The 15,686-nt window shown below is 58.0% G+C and overlaps 1 long non-coding RNA gene across 1 annotated transcript in view; it reads right to left on the bottom strand.

The window, feature by feature from the left end:
* The window catches only part of LOC138527060 (uncharacterized), a 440,038-nt gene that overhangs the window by 148,074 nt on the left and 276,278 nt on the right, over window positions 1–15,686 (bottom strand). The gene's annotated exons all lie outside the window — the stretch shown is intronic.

Raw genomic sequence — 15,686 nt, 5'->3', positions numbered from 1 at the left:
GGCCCCCACTCATGTCTAGCACCACCCCCACCCCCCAGCAGTGCAGGGGCAGCCTCCACCAGGCCCCCACTCATGTCTCCCACCACCCCAACCCCCCAGCAGTGCAGGGGCAGCCTCCACCAGGACCCCACTCATGTCTCCCACCACCCCCACCCCCCTGCCACCATGGGCATCCTCCACCAGGCCCCCACTCATGTCTCCCACCCCCCCCCACCCCCCAGCCACCATGGGCATCCTCCACCAGGCCCCCACTCATGTCTCCCACCACCCCCACCCCCCAGCAGTGCAGGGGCAGCCTCCACCAGGCCCCCACTCATGTCTCCCACCACCCCCACCCCCCAGCAGTGCAGGGGCAGCCTCCACCAGGCCCCCACTCATGTCTCCCACCACCCCCACCCCCCAGCAGTGCAGGGGCAGCCTCCACCAGGCCCCCACTCATGTCTCCCACCACCCCCACCCCCCAGCAGTGCAGGGGCAGCCTCCACCAGGCCCCCACTCATGTCTCCCACCACCCCCACCCCCCAGCAGTGCAGGGGCAGCCTCCACCAGGCCCCCACTCATGTCTCCCACCACCCCCACCCCCCAGACATCCAGGGTCAGCCTCCACCAGGCCCCCACTCATGTCCCCCTGCACCCCCACCCCCCAGCATCCAGGGTCACCCTCCACCAGGCCCCCACTCATGTCTCCCACCACCCCCACCCCCCTGCCACCATGGGCATCCTCCACCAGGCCCCCACTCATGTCTCCCACCACCCCCACCCCCCAGCAGTGCAGGGGCAGCCTCCACCAGGCCCCCACTCATGTCTACCACCACCCCACCCCCCAGCAGTGCAGGGGCAGGCTCCACCAGGCCCCCACTCATGTCTCCCACCACCCCCACCCCCCAGCCACCAGGGGCAGCCTCCAGCAGGCCCCCACTCATGTCCCCCTGCACCCCCACCCCCCAGCATCCAGGGTCAGCCTCCACCAGGCCCCCACTCATGTCTCCCACCACCCCCACCCCCCGGCAGTGCAGGGGCAGCCTCCACCAGGCCCCCACTCATGTCTCCCACCACCCCCACCCCCCAGCCACCAGGGGCAGCCTCCAGCAGGCCACCACTCATGTCCCCCAGCACCCCCACCCACCTGCCACCATGGGCATCCTCCACCAGTCCCCCACTCATGTCTCCCACCACCCCCACCCCCCAGCCACCAGGGGCAGCCTCCAGCAGGCCCCCACTCATGTCTCCCACCACCCCCACCCCCCTGCCACCATGGGCAGCCCCCACCAGGTCCTCACAATCCCCAATCATGTGCGTAATGGACAGCCTCCACAGCCAAAAAGCCCTACCAAGTAACCCATTCACCCACATGGAAATGGAAATCACATGTTACACCCCCAATGTTCATGAAGCTAATGAACCCATGTCCGTCACACACAATGGTTGCAATTGAATGGGAAAACACACAACATGACATGCATGAAACCAATGAGATGATACCACACAGTGAAGTATGGAAACAAAATTGTATTGAAAAAAATAAAGAATGCTAAAGAAAGAAAACAAACTACAATGTGAATGAGAAAAAAAACCTGCATGTCCGTATAAAAACACAAAACTGGAAATCAGAATCCAAAAAATATTTGGCCAAAGTCAAAATTAAAAAAATCTCCATGCAATAAAGAACTATGTAAAAAACTACCAAGGGTCCATGAGCCCAACTGAACAAAGGAAACCTACTAAAAAACCTACCTAAAAATCAACTATATACAAAAAGTGGAGCAGTGTCCGTCGACTCCAAATCATAATAAGAAAGAAAGGAAACCTAAAACTAAAGAACTATATACAAAGGCGGCGGGCAAGTCCAGCGGCTCACTCCGTGGTGTCCCGGGCCAGGGCATCATCGAACTCCTGTTCGATGTTCCGGAGGCGGTCCAGTTCCATGGCCCATAGGGTCCGCAGGGACGACGCCGTGTCCTCCAACCCCCTGCGGATTGCCTCGAGGCACTCGGCCCGCCTCAGGGCCCTCCACATGGAGTTCTCCGCCCTGACCATTGTGAGCCGCGCCTCTTCCGCCCGTCGCCGCTCCGCACCTATGGCGTGGCCCAACCGCTGCCACACGGAAGACACTCTCTGTCCTGGGTCCCCCTGCCCTCCGGCCGATGCCTGCCCCTCCGATGTCGAAAGCCCCGAGCCTTCATGTCTCCCACCATGTTGCTGCTGCTCTGCCTCTGCCCGTGCACTGCCTCCTGCTGCCTGCACATCCTCCGCCGGCTGGGGTGCACTTGTTGATGTGGCCACCCCTGCTGGACCTCCGACTCCCGACTGTGGCAGGGATGCCTCCTCCACCAGCCTGGCCGCACCGTCAGAGGCAGCTCCACAGGGCACCCAGGTGACTGATGGGTGGGAAGATGGCACAGAGGACGACTGGCGCGTAGGGGGTCCAGTTGAGGAGGGGGTCGGAGCAAGCCCCATCAGACGGAGGAATCCGGCCTGGGTGACCTGTCCCAGCAGGCTGACGTGGTCAACGAGCCATTCGAGATGACGTGCAGTCTCTCCATGAAAAGACTGCAGGTCACCTCGCATGGCCCGTTGACGCAACGCCACACCAGCCAGGACAGGCTCAACCCGGACCTGGATGGCCACGTCTGCAGGCAGAGGAAGGCCAGTTGACGTCAGCTCATCCCCTGCCTGAAAACGGGTCTGGACGTAGGCATCCCTGCTGGTGCAAGATGATGCAGGGACAGGATTGGGGACAGGATTGCACACAGGCACCTCCGCGGCCGCCTGTGCTGCCTCTTGTCCCTGGTCCTGCACTGCACCACTAGCACCAGTGGGATCCCCACCTCCAGACCCCGTCTCTGGTGCTTGCGCGGCCCCCTCCTCCACCAAACCCCCCACCAACCTGGGTGACTCCGTGCCATCTTCCCCTGTTGGGCCCTGTGGGGTCCCAGCTGCCCCTTCTGCTGCCGAGGAGTCCAACTCCAACCTCCGCCTCTTGGACCTCCCCCCGGCAGCTGCGGCCTGGGACGCGGCACCGGACTCCTCACTCCCCGACGAGATGACAACACGGGAGGGGAGCCGGGCCTTGCGTCTCCGGCTGGCGGTCGCATCCCCGCCGCTGTGCTCCACAGCACCTTCTCCGCCTCTTCATCAGTTGACGCTGCAGACAGGGAGAAACAAAACACAGGCATCAGGGCACTGTACAATGGACACATACACGCATGACAGTTGCACATGAGTGGCATTGGCAAACCTCAGACATGTCATCACAATCCCCAACACACATGTCATTGCAACTGGCACACATGAGCCATACCACAGCCATATCGCAACTGCCACCACCATCCCTACACATACAACAGCATCAGCAGCCAAAGGGGAGCCAGACATCACATGCAACACAGGAAGTGCACCACACATGTACACACACCACCACACTTGCATGCATGTCTACACCTCTGCCAAGTGTCGCACTGTTCAGACGGGCATCCATGTCACATCTGCCAATCAGGCTTCCACATACCGCTGTCACATGCATCCATGTTGCATCACTGTTGCACCCTTGTCAAATACACACACATGCACATGTACACAGTGCTCATACATGCAGCCGAAAACAACATACATGCCTGACATCACGGACATGTCTACTTACATACACATTCATCCAAACATGTGTGCACGCACAACTGCATTTGCCATGCAAGCCCACACACACAAGCACCATCCATGTCTCACACATTACAGCCCTCGCATGTGTCAGCCCCACGGCCCTGTACACCCCCACCCATACTCGACCCCATACAAACAGATGTGCAACCAGCACAATGCCGAATAATCACCACACGCACTGCTCACAATCAGGATGCATGTACACTCACCGCTCGACTCCAGACGGGTCTGCTTCTCTAGGACTGCCACCCCCTCCGCGTTGATGGCAGTCACAATGTCAGTCCAGATCCGAGTCCGTCCTTCCTTGTCGGCGCGGGAACTTCCGAAGAGGGCATCATACTGCCCCAGGACTTGCTCCACCAGGACACCAACTTCGGTGGCACTGAAGCTGGTGCCCCTCTGCCTCTCTGGCCGGGGGTTGTCAGTGGTCACAGATGGTGTTTGCCCCGACATGACAACCCCAGAGGCAGGAGTGGGTGGGCAACTGGGTCCTGGGGCTGGGCTGTGGAGCGATGGAATTCCAGTCGGGAGTCTTCGGTTCCAGCAGGGGTGGTCACAGCAACAGCACCCCTGGCTGATGTGCAGGCAGCAAATGGCAGTGCACGTGGGCAGCAGGCAGTCAAGCAGCAGCAGATGTCAGGTGGGAGCGTGCTCGGGGCTCTGGGGGGCAGTAGTTCGGCCTTCTGGGCAGGAGCGTGGTCTTCCGTGTGCTTACGCGTGGCCAGCTTGGTACGGAGTGACTTGGCACGTGAAAATCCTGCACGTCAGCGTGAAAACCGAGGAAAGGCCCTTAGCGCGTAAGCGCGTCAGCACGCATACGCGAATCTATTGGACCAAACGCCCTCAGCGCGTAAGCGCGTCTGTGACGTGACCCGCACGGGTGTTGCCCACACAGCACGTGATGACAGAGCACACGTGGAAAGACTGCACGTCAGAGTCTCATCGCGTGTAATTGGACAAAAGTGCACGTACACGCGATTGGCCTATGTACGTGTATATCAGGTGTGCGCGGACACTTACACACGCAAGTACGTCAGCGCACCTGTATCCCGGTGTGCGCGGCAATTTCCACACGCTATTGGACTGGGTACTGGATTTCAGGGGTGCGCGGGTCACACGCTCGCCTACAACACGCGCAACGCATTAATTTGCGCGCTAACAAAATAACTAGCTCAGACCCAGGATGAACATACCATTCCTAGCAGCAGTGGGCGTGGCCTACCAAAGGAGGAGGAGGAGGATAGTCAGGGCCAGAATATTCACACCCAGAACCAGCCTTTTCGGGATGCCTGATGACCAGGTGCATGGGAGGTACAGGTTTCCACCACACATCATACTGGACCTGGTGAGTGAGTGGGAGGATGACCTCACATCACCCACGCTGTGCTCCCAAGCACTCAGCCCCCTGGAGAAGGTCCTCAATGTACTGCACTTCTTAGCCACTGGATCATTTCAGCGGACAAGTGCCATTGTGGGTGGTGTATCACAGGCCACCCAGTCACGCTGCCTACACCAGGTCTTGAACATCATCACTGCACGCCCATCAGTCCGCAGGCACATATACCTGCCCAGAACCCCTGCAGAAAGGCATGCTGCCGCCCTGGATTTTTACGCTGTGGCACGATTCCCCAAAGTGCTAGGTGCCATCGACTGCACCCATGTGGCTCTACGTCCCCCCAGGGCATCTGAGCACATCTATAGGAACCGCAAGCACTGGCATTCCATCAACGTGCAGGTAGTATGTAATGCCAAGGGAATCATCACCTCAGTATATGCCAACTATCCCGGGTCAACCCACGACAGCTTCATTTACCGAATGTCCACCCTAAGCCGGGACCTAGAAGCTGGCCAGCATGGCGATACATGGCTGCTTGGTGAGTATGAATGCCACTGCACATGCATGCATGTCAGATACTGAGCAAGGTCACAACCCCACCAATGATACCAATCACCACCTCCACAGGGGACAGTGCCTACCCTCTCAGCCCCCACATGATGACGCCAATTCGGAACCCCACCACGCCACCCCAGGTAAGATATAACGCAGCCCACATTACAACCCGGGGCATAGTGGAGCGCACATTCAGAGTGCTGAAGTCACGCTTTCGCTCCCTTGACCGTTCTGGCGGGCAGCTGTTGTACGCTCCCCCAGTAGTGTGCAGGATCATAGTGGCAGCATGTGTCCTGCACAAAGTTGCAACACGCCGGGGCCTGGCCGTGGACATGGTGGTGCCCACCCATCCCCAACCACATGCACAGCCGCTGCGCATGGGAGGGGAAAGGGCACGGGGGAGGCAGCCCGTACACAGCTAGTGGCTAATTACTTCACATAGAAATCACACCCCTGTGGAGTGCACACTGCCCTGGCACATTCCATCTGACAATCAATGATGACTCAACCTGACACTGATCCTGAATGTCTGGAGAAAGAACCGTGAAAACCATATCAGCCTGAGATTGTTCACCTGGAAGTGTCACAATGTGTGCATCCCTACCCACACTGACACCACCAATGCAGTTTTGTGAAGTTACACATTCAAGCAGCTAAAATGAATACCCACTTGCAGAATGCAACAAGAGGACAGTCCCATGTCAGCCAACCCAACCCCAGCACCGCCACACGACACACCGTGCCATGTCATGCTATTTGCAGGTAAACAAAGTAATCCCCACTTCATGACACTAGTGTCACAATGTACAGTGTCCCTATTAGAAACTTGCAACACCTGAAATGCTCACAGTAATGCCGGACCAACAACAAACTTGAGCACGTACTACCATTAACATGACATCACTAATGTTTAATATTAGTAGTCTCACCACCTGGAAATGCCTGCACTCCCACCACTACCAACTGTGCAGTGTTGGCGCCATGTAGAGTTGTAGGTGCACTGCTGCCAACATGGACCACATCTCCAGACTAGAGGTCCTTGTGTAGACATGAGGAAGGGACCTGCAAATTGGGAGGTAGACACAGAAGATGAGTTACACATCAATGCAACATGCAGTGTACAACACAACAGCAATATGCACTAGGAATGTATACACAGTATTGACTACAGACTGCCCACACAGCTCATGGGAGTCCAACATCACTGTGTAATTCACTATCACTTGGGCACACCCTTTGCAAGCCCATGGAAACGGGAAGCAGGAGGGGTGTGTGTGACTCAAACCCAAGCATCTGAACCAAATACATTACAAGCCTGCATGTGCCCAGCCACAATGCAGCGTATGCCCACAGGAACCACGGAAGCCAACAAATCGTCCCAAAAAAATTGGGAATAAAAGAAATAAAAATAAAAATAAAAATAAAAAAAAATCAAAAATGGCCATTGAAGGGCCCGAGGGGGTTGGGGAGGCCACCCAGGAGGTCCGAGGACAGGATGCACACCAGAACCCACCTGCGTGGATCCTGGGAAAAAAAAACACCTCCATGGGCTCATGGCCCACACGGCTACCCTATTGTGGGAGTATCACTGCTGTCGCTATTATCACCCTGTGCAGCTGCATCCGGAGGTGGTTGCACTATGGGAGGCAGCCCACGCAAGGCCCTAGTCTGCTCCTCCATGGCTGCAAGCATGCGGGTGTGGTAGGTCTGGTTCTGGAGGATGAGTGTGCGGAGGTCCCCATGCAACAACTCACGGGATGCCCGGACCTCCGCCCTCGTTGCCTGCATCTCAGCTGAGAGCGTACGGGTGAGACGCTACAGCTGCTGTTCTGTCCTTTGGTGTGTTGAAGCCTCAAGCTCAACAAGAGTCGTCCTGAGGTGAAGGAGCTCCTGCCTCAGGGCTTCCCTGTGGCCCTGGGACTCAATGGAGATGGCCTCCTGCAGAGTCGCCAGTGCCGCCCGCCTGTCCCTGTTGGACCCCAACATGTCCTCCCTGTGTGACTGGCAGATGGAGTCGGTTGCCTGCTCTAGTCGCTCCATCAGCCTTTCAGGGGGGACAATGGAAGTGGCCACCCTATCCATGGCCTGAGCCATCATCTCGGATGATGCTGCCTGTTGGGTTGCCATACCGTAAATGGATTGCTCCCATGCAGTATTGCCAGGTGGCGTACGGCCACCACGTCGGCGGGCACCACACCTGTCTGGGGCAAGGCGAACTGCGCCTTGCTGTGCCGGCACTGCCTGAGGCTGCAGGACTGCATTCCCCCTTTGATCTGCTGGCCCAGGAACAGGATCAGATGTCGCAGAGTGTGACCCTGCATCCGTAACCACCAAAGGCATAGCTGCCAACACTGACATCCCCATTGAGGGTTCTGACCCTGGTGCAGGTGGGTGAGACAGAACAGAATCCCTCCCTGGAACACTCACCTGCGACGGCACGTAGGTCTCATCCGAACCAACACCTGAGTACAGCTCGGGGGAGGTGCAGCCAGAGACACCCCTTGAGAGCAGGACCTGCAGCACTTGTGGGTTCTCACCCACCACCACACCACGTCCCTCACTGGTGGTTGGTCGGCCCTCGGACCCCTCCTGGGTCTGCACCATCTCCACAACCCCAGCAGTATCAGGTGCGTCTTCCCCTGAAAAGACATAAAAACAAAGAAATGGAAACAGGCATTAGCACCATGGCACACAATGAGGGCTGAGAAGCAAGAGAACCAGTACTTGTTTGACACATGTCCCACATGACTAAAACCCTCCCATGCATGCACCCTCACTGCGTATGAAGGGCAGGCAAATGGCACACACTGATGACACCAAGATGGAAGATTAACACATTTTCTGCATGCTGCCTGGCAGTGGCATCACACATTGGCCTGTGATTGGCAGGTGAAACACACATGCCATCACACAGATGGCATGTACCATTGCTATTGAGTGAAGATGGAGAGGAGGGCAGCACCTATTCATTCTGTCCAGTTCCCGCATGTAATAGCTTATCTAATTCAAACAGGTCAGATTCTTCACCTGGAGCTGCCAGTCCGAAATGGTGCAATTGCACAGGGACATGTTTGAACAAATGATATCCAGGTAACAAAGTCACTCCACTTTACCATAGCCATGTCAGACATGTGACTAGAGGACTGCGACATGCCTAGTAAAAGTGGTGGAATGCAAACAATCTGACTAAATGAACAGTGGAAAATTTAGCAACAATGTTGTGGCAAGGTGACACTTCAAGGGCAACTGGCGTACAGTTGGGCTAGATGTCTACTGTTGGCAGAAGGGATACTGCTATGGCCAAATGCAGCTGCGCAGGATGTATTGCATGAAGCACATGGCTGACCCATACGATTCAGGCGCACACACTCTCACCTGTCACACAAACAGAAGCCCTCACACACACCATGCACATGGATGACACACACATGCATGTGCACTCACCGGACAATGCCTCGTAATCAGCCAAATCTCCCACGCCTTGGATCTGTTCCTCCGTGACGTAGGTCCCAGCGACTGACTCATGTGGAGTGAGTTCCATGTCTACTACTGGAGACCCACCTCCAGTCACTAGAGTTGCGGCATGACTTGAGGCCAGCTTACTCTTTGCCCTGCGCTTTAGGTCATTCCAGCGCTTATAGCAATCATTGGCTGTGCGCCTCACGATTCCAAGGGCACTTACGATGTCCGCAACGGTCTGCCAGTGTGCCTGGCGTTGTGCAGGTGTGATCTTGGATCCTGCAACAATGACCATCTCGTTGTCATGTGCGGACACATACTCGACAAGTGCATTCAGTTCGTCATCCGTGAAGCTGGGCTTCCTGGACGGGCCGGACTGTGTAGCCGTGTCTGGGGCATCAGCCTGTGTCGGACGAGCACTCTTCCTCTTCCGCTTGGAAGGTGGTGGTGATCCTGAGTGTCCTGCGCCGCTCTGGACACTAGGGGCAGGAGCCCTGGTGGACTCTGTATCAGGAGTGTGGGATTGCACACTCAGCATGGGAGTTGGTGCAGGCATTGGCTCTAGTGTGATGGTGTCAGGGGGAATATCAGCAGCATGGACTAGGACCGACACTGTCCGGGCTGGGTGTGTGAGGGCTGGGGTGGATGGAGCCGCAGCTGCCCCTGCAGCCTCTCCGCCCTGCCTACTTGGTGCAGCAGATGACCTTGCTGCCCCAGATGCACGTGGCATGGTGACATCAACGTGCACCAGCGCACATGTCATAGGCCTGCTGACCTGGATGTCAGCCATGGAGTCAGCCAGGTCTGGTGCCACAATGGGCTGGTCCAACAAGGGCTGAGCATGGATGGTGTCAGCCACATCAGCCTCAACGGGAGGGGGGGGATTATGGGTGCCCTTGACTGGTCCTCCACACATGGGGGGACAGGCTCACCCTGAAAGTAACGACCACGTCCCCTACCGGATCCACCACGGCCACCACTTGTGGCTCTTACACCTTTGCCACCCTTACGGAATCCTCGCCTCCCAGCCATGGCACTGATGTTAATGTGCGTATGGGAGTGGCTGTAAAATATTGTACTGGGCAATTGGGGGTCAAAGGGGTTGGGTATCAGATGGTAATTGTACCCTAGTGCTCTTGCAAGGCTGATTGTAACCCCTGGGGAAAGATGACGGGTCACGCTACGCACAGGAGCCCCAAAAAAGGGAGATGACGTGCACGCAACCCCTCCTAGACCACGTGTGCAGAAAGAAAAACCTGCACTACGCTGTGGCACCCAGTAACACAAGAATGAACGTATGCGTGTCACACACAGCCTAGAATGACCTCTGAAGGGGTAGGCTACACACGGGGCAAGCACAGATGTTAGATACGTGCGTGACTCACCGTCTGCCAGGTAAAAGAGCGTGAAAAAGGAGCGCGTTTGGTTGGCAACACCCCCGCCAAAAGAAGATTTGTACGCTGTCTGAGGAGACAGGACAACAGTAGAAGGGAACACTGTTTGAGGGAACAGGCCCAGGTAAACCAGTAAAAGAGAAAAAAGAGAAAAATCTGTCAGAGGTAACAGGGAATACGAACTTGAAACGCCGTGAAGTAAATCGCGTGTGAACCGACAAGAAGTACAGAATTCACCCACTCGCTCTCCACGAAAAGCACGTAGAAGGAAATGGTGTTCTACGCGTACCTTTTATACAGGCCCACACGTCCAGCGTCACTTATGCGGCGTGTACGCGCTAGGGCCATTTCCACCAATTACACGCTTTGTCACTTATGCGTGTAGGGCCATTTCCACCAATTACACGCTTTGTGACTTATGCGTGTACGGCCATTTCCACCAATTACACGCTTTGTCACTTCTGCGTGTACGGCCATTTCCACCAATCACACGCGATGACACTCTGACGTGCAGTCTTTCCACGTGTGCTCTGTCATCACGTGCTGTGTGGGAAACACCCGTGCGGGTCACGTCACAGACGCGCTTACGCCCTGAGGGCCTTTGGTCCAATAGAATCGCGTATGCGTGCTGACGCGCTTACGCGCTAAGGGCCTTTCCTCGGTTTTCACGCTGACGTGCAGGATTTTCACGTGCCAAATCACTCTGTACCAAGCTGGCCACGCGTAAGCACACGGAAGACCACGCTCCTGCCCAGAAGGCCGAACTACTGCCCCCCAGAGCCCCGAGCATGCTCCCACCTGCCATCTGCTACTGCCTGACTGCCTGCTGCCCACGTGCACTGCCATTTGCTGCCTGCACATCAGCCATGGGTGCTGTTGCTGTGACCACCCCTGCTGGAACTGAAGACTCCCGACTGGAATTCCATCGCTCCACAGCCCAGCCCCAGGACCCAGTTGCCCACCCACTCCTGCCTCTGGGGTTGTCATGTCGGGGCAAACACCATCTGTGACCACTGACAACCCCTGGCCAGAGAGGCAGAGGGGCACCAGCTTCAGTGCCACCGAAGTTGGTGTCCTGGTGGAGCAAGTCCTGGGGCAGTATGATGCCCTCTTCGGAAGTTCCCGCGCCGACAAGGAAGGACGGACTCGGATCTGGACTGACATCGTGACTGCCATCAACGCGGAGGGGGTGGCAGTCCAGGACTTACAACATGTCAGGAAGCGCTGGGAGGACTTCAGGTCCAGGACCCTGAACAAGGCCCGGCGCCTCTTGAAGGCAGCGGATGCCAAGGGGCGCCGGTGCCACTTGTCGGAAGAACAGATGGGGGTCCTGGAACGCATATCCCCAGCGCTCCACGTCCAGGTCCTAGAGAAGCAGACCCGTCTGGAGTCGAGCGGTGAGTGTACATGCATCCTGATTGTGAGCAGTGCGTGTGGTGATTATTCGGCATTGTGCCGGTTGCACATCTGTTTGTATGGGGTCGAGTATGGGTGGGGGTGTACAGGGCCGTGGGGCTGACACATGCGAGGGCTGTAATGTGTGAGACATGGATGGTGCTTGTGTGTGTGGGCTTGCATGGCAAATGCAGTTGTGCGTGCACACATGTTTGGATGAATGTGTATGTAAGTAGACATGTCCGTGATGTCAGGCATGTATGTTGTTTTCGGCTGCATGTATGAGCACTGTGTACATGTGCATGTGTGTGTATTTGACAAGGGCGCAACAGTGATGCAACATGGATGCATGTGACAGCGGTATGTGGAAGCCTGATTGGCAGATGTGACATGGATGCCCGTCTGAACAGTGCGACACTTGGCAGAGGTGTAGACATGCATGCAAGTGTGGTGGTGTGTGTACATGTGTGGTGCACTTCCTGTGTTGCATATGATGTCTGGCTCCCCTTTGGCTGCTGATGCTGTTGTATGTGTAGGGATGGTGGTGGCAGTTGCGATATGGCTGTGGTATGGCTCATGTGTGCCAGTTGCAATGACATGTGTGTTGGGGATTGTGATGACATGTCTGAGGTTTGCCAATGCCACTCATGTGCAACTGACATGCGTGTATGTGTCCATTGTACAGTGCCCTGATGCCTGTGTTTTGTTTCTCCCTGTCTGCAGCGTCAACTGATGAAGAGGGCGGAGAAGGTGCTGTGGAGCACAGCGGCGGGGATCCGACCGCCAGCCGGAGACGCAAGGCCCGGCTCCCCTCCCGTGTTGTCATCTCGTCGGGGAGTGAGGAGTCCGGTGCCGCGTCCCAGGCCGCAGCTGCCGGGGGGAGGTCCAAGAGGCGGAGGTTGCAGTTGGACTCCTCGGCAGCAGAAGGGGCAGCTGGGACCCCACAGGGCCCAACAGGGGAAGATGGCACGGAGTCATCCAGGTTGGTGGGGGGTTTGGTGGAGGAGGGGGGCGCGCAAGCACCAGAGATGGGGTCTGGAGGTGGGGATCCCACTGGTGCTAGTGGTGCAGTGCAGGACAAGGGACAGGAGGCAGCACAGGCGGCCGCGGAGGTGCCTGTGTGCAATCCTGTCCGCGATCCTGTCCCTGCATCATCTTGCACCAGCAGGGATGCCTATGTCCAGACCCGTTTTCAGGCAGGGGATGAGCTGACGTCAACTGGCCTTCCTCTGCCTGCGGACGTGGCCATCCAGGTCCAGGTTGAGCCTGTCCTGGCTGGTGTGGCGTTGCGTCAACGGGCCATGCGAGGTGACCTGCAGTCTTTTCATGGAGAGACTGCACGTCATCTCGAATGGCTCGTTGACCACGTCAGCCTGCTGGGACAGGTCACCCAGGCCGGATTCCGCTGTCTGATGGGGCTTGCTTCGACCCCCTCCTCAACTGGACCCCCTACGCGCCAGTGGTCCTCTGTGCCATCTTCCCACCCATCAGTCACCTGGGTGCCCTGTGGAGCTGCCTCTGACGGTGCGGCCAGGCTGGTGGAGGAGGCATCCCTGCCACAGTCGGGAGTCGGAGGTCCAGCAGGGGTGGCCACATCAACAAGTGCACCCCAGCCGGCGGAGGATGTGCAGGCAGCAGGAGGCAGTGCACGGGCAGAGGCAGAGCAGCAGCAGCAGCAACATGGTGGGAGACATGAAGGCTCGGGGCTTTCAACATCGGAGGGGCAGGCATCGGCCGGAGGGCAGGGGGACCCAGGACAGAGAGTGTCTTCCGTGTGGCAGCGGTTGGGCCACGCCATAGGTGCGGAGCGGCGGCGGGCGGAAGAGGCGCGGCTCACAATGGTCAGGGCGGAGAACTCCATGCGGAGGGCCCTGAGGCGGGCCGAGTGCCTCGAGGCAATCCGCAGGGGGTTGGAGGAGGACACGGCGTCGTCCCTGCGGACCCTCGGGGCCATGGAACTGGACCGCCTCCGGGACATCGAACAGGAGTTCGATGATGCCCTGGCCCGGGACACCACGGAGTGAGCCGCTGGACTTGCCCGCCGCCTTTGTATATAGTTCTTTAGTTTTAGGTTTCCTTTCTTTCTTATTATGATTTGGAGTCGACGGACACTGCTCCACTTTTTGTATATAGTTGATTTTTAGGTAGGTTTTTTAGTAGGTTTCCTTTGTTCAGTTGGGCTCATGGACCCTTGGTATTTTTGTACATAGTTCTTTATTGCATGGAGATTTTTTTTGGATTCGGATTTCCAGTTTTGTGTTTTTATACGGACATGCAGCTTATTTTTTCTCATTCACATTGTAGTTTGTTTTCTTTCTTTAGCATTCTTTATTTTTTTCAATACAATTTTGTTTCCATACTTCACTGTGTGGTATCATCTCATTGGTTTCATGCATGTCATGTTGTGTGTTTTCCCATTCAATTGCAACCATTGTGTGTGACGGACATGGGTTCATTAGCTTCATGAACATTGGGGGTGTAACATGTGATTTCCATTTCCATGTGGGTGAATGGGTTACTTGGTAGGGCTTTTTGGCTGTGGAGGCTGACCATTACGCACATGATTGGGGATTGTGAGGACCTGGTGGGGGCTACCCATGGTGGCAGGGGGGTGGGAGAGGTGGGAGACATGAGTGGGGGCCTGGTGGAGGCTGCCCCTGCACTGCCGGGGGGTGGGGGTGGTGGGAGACATGAGTGGGGGCCTGGTGGAGGCTGCCCCTGCACTGCCGGGGGGTGGGGGTGGTGGGAGACATGAGTGGGGGCCTGGTGGAGGGTGACCCTGGATGCTGGGGGGTGGGGGTGCAGGGGGACATGAGTGGGGGCCTGGTGGAGGGTCGCCATGGTGGCCGGGGGGTGGGGGTGATGGGAGACATGAGTGGGGGCCTGCTGGAGGCTGCCCCTGCACTGCTGGGGGGTGGGGGTGGTGGGAGACATGAGTGGGGGCCTGGTGGAGGATGCCCATGGTGGCAGGGGGGTGGGGGTGCAGGGGGACATGAGTGGGGGCCTGGTGGAGGGTGGCCATGGTGGCAGGGGGGTAGGGGTGGTGGGAGACATGAGTGGGGGCCTGGTGGAGGCTGCCCCTGCACTGCCGGGGGGTGGGGGTGGTGGGAGACATGAGTGGGGGCCTGGTGGAGGCTGCCCCTGCACTGCTAGGGGGTGGGGGGGGTGGTAGGCATGAGTGGGGGCCTGGTGGAGGCTGCCCCCTCACTGCCGGGGGGTGGGGGTGGTGGGAGACATGAGTGGGGGCCTTGTGGAGGCTGCCCCTGCACTGCCGGGGGGTGGGGGTGGTGGGAGACATGAGTGGGGGCCTGGTGGAGGCTGCCCCTGCACTGCTGGGGGGTGGGGGTGGTGGGAGACATGAGTGGGGGCCTGGTGGAGGATGCCCATGGTGGCAGGGGGGTGGGGGTGGTGGGAGACATGAGTGGGGGCCTGCTGGAGGCTCCCCCTGGTGGCTGGGGGGTGGGGGTGGTGGGAGACATGAGTGGGGGCCTGGTGGAGGATGCCCCTGCACTGCCGGGGGGTGGGGGTGGTGGGAGACATGAGTGGGGGCCTGGTGGAGGCTGCCCCTGCACTGCCGGGGGGTGGGGGTGGTGGGAGACATGAGTGGGGGCCTGGTGGAGGCTGCCCCTGCACTGCCGGGGGGTGGGGGTGCAGGGGGACATGAGTGGGGGCCTGGTGGAGGGTGGCCATGGTGGCAGGGGGGTGGGGGTGGTGGGAGACATGAGTGGGGGCCTGGTGGAGGCTGCCCCTGCACTGCCGGGGGTGGGGGTGGTGGGAGACATGAGTGGGGGCCTGGTGGAGGCTGCCCCTGCACTGCTGGGGGGTGGGGGTGGTGGGAGACATGAGTGGGGGCCTGGTGGAGGATGCCCATGGTGGCAGGGGGGTGGAGG

The sequence above is a fragment of the Ambystoma mexicanum genome, chromosome 14 (genome assembly GCF_040938575.1).
Source record: "Ambystoma mexicanum isolate Mex_15411 chromosome 14, UKY_AmexF1_1, whole genome shotgun sequence".
Lineage (NCBI taxonomy): Eukaryota > Metazoa > Chordata > Amphibia > Caudata > Ambystomatidae > Ambystoma > Ambystoma mexicanum.
This window is presented reverse-complemented; position numbering and strand designations above follow the sequence as displayed.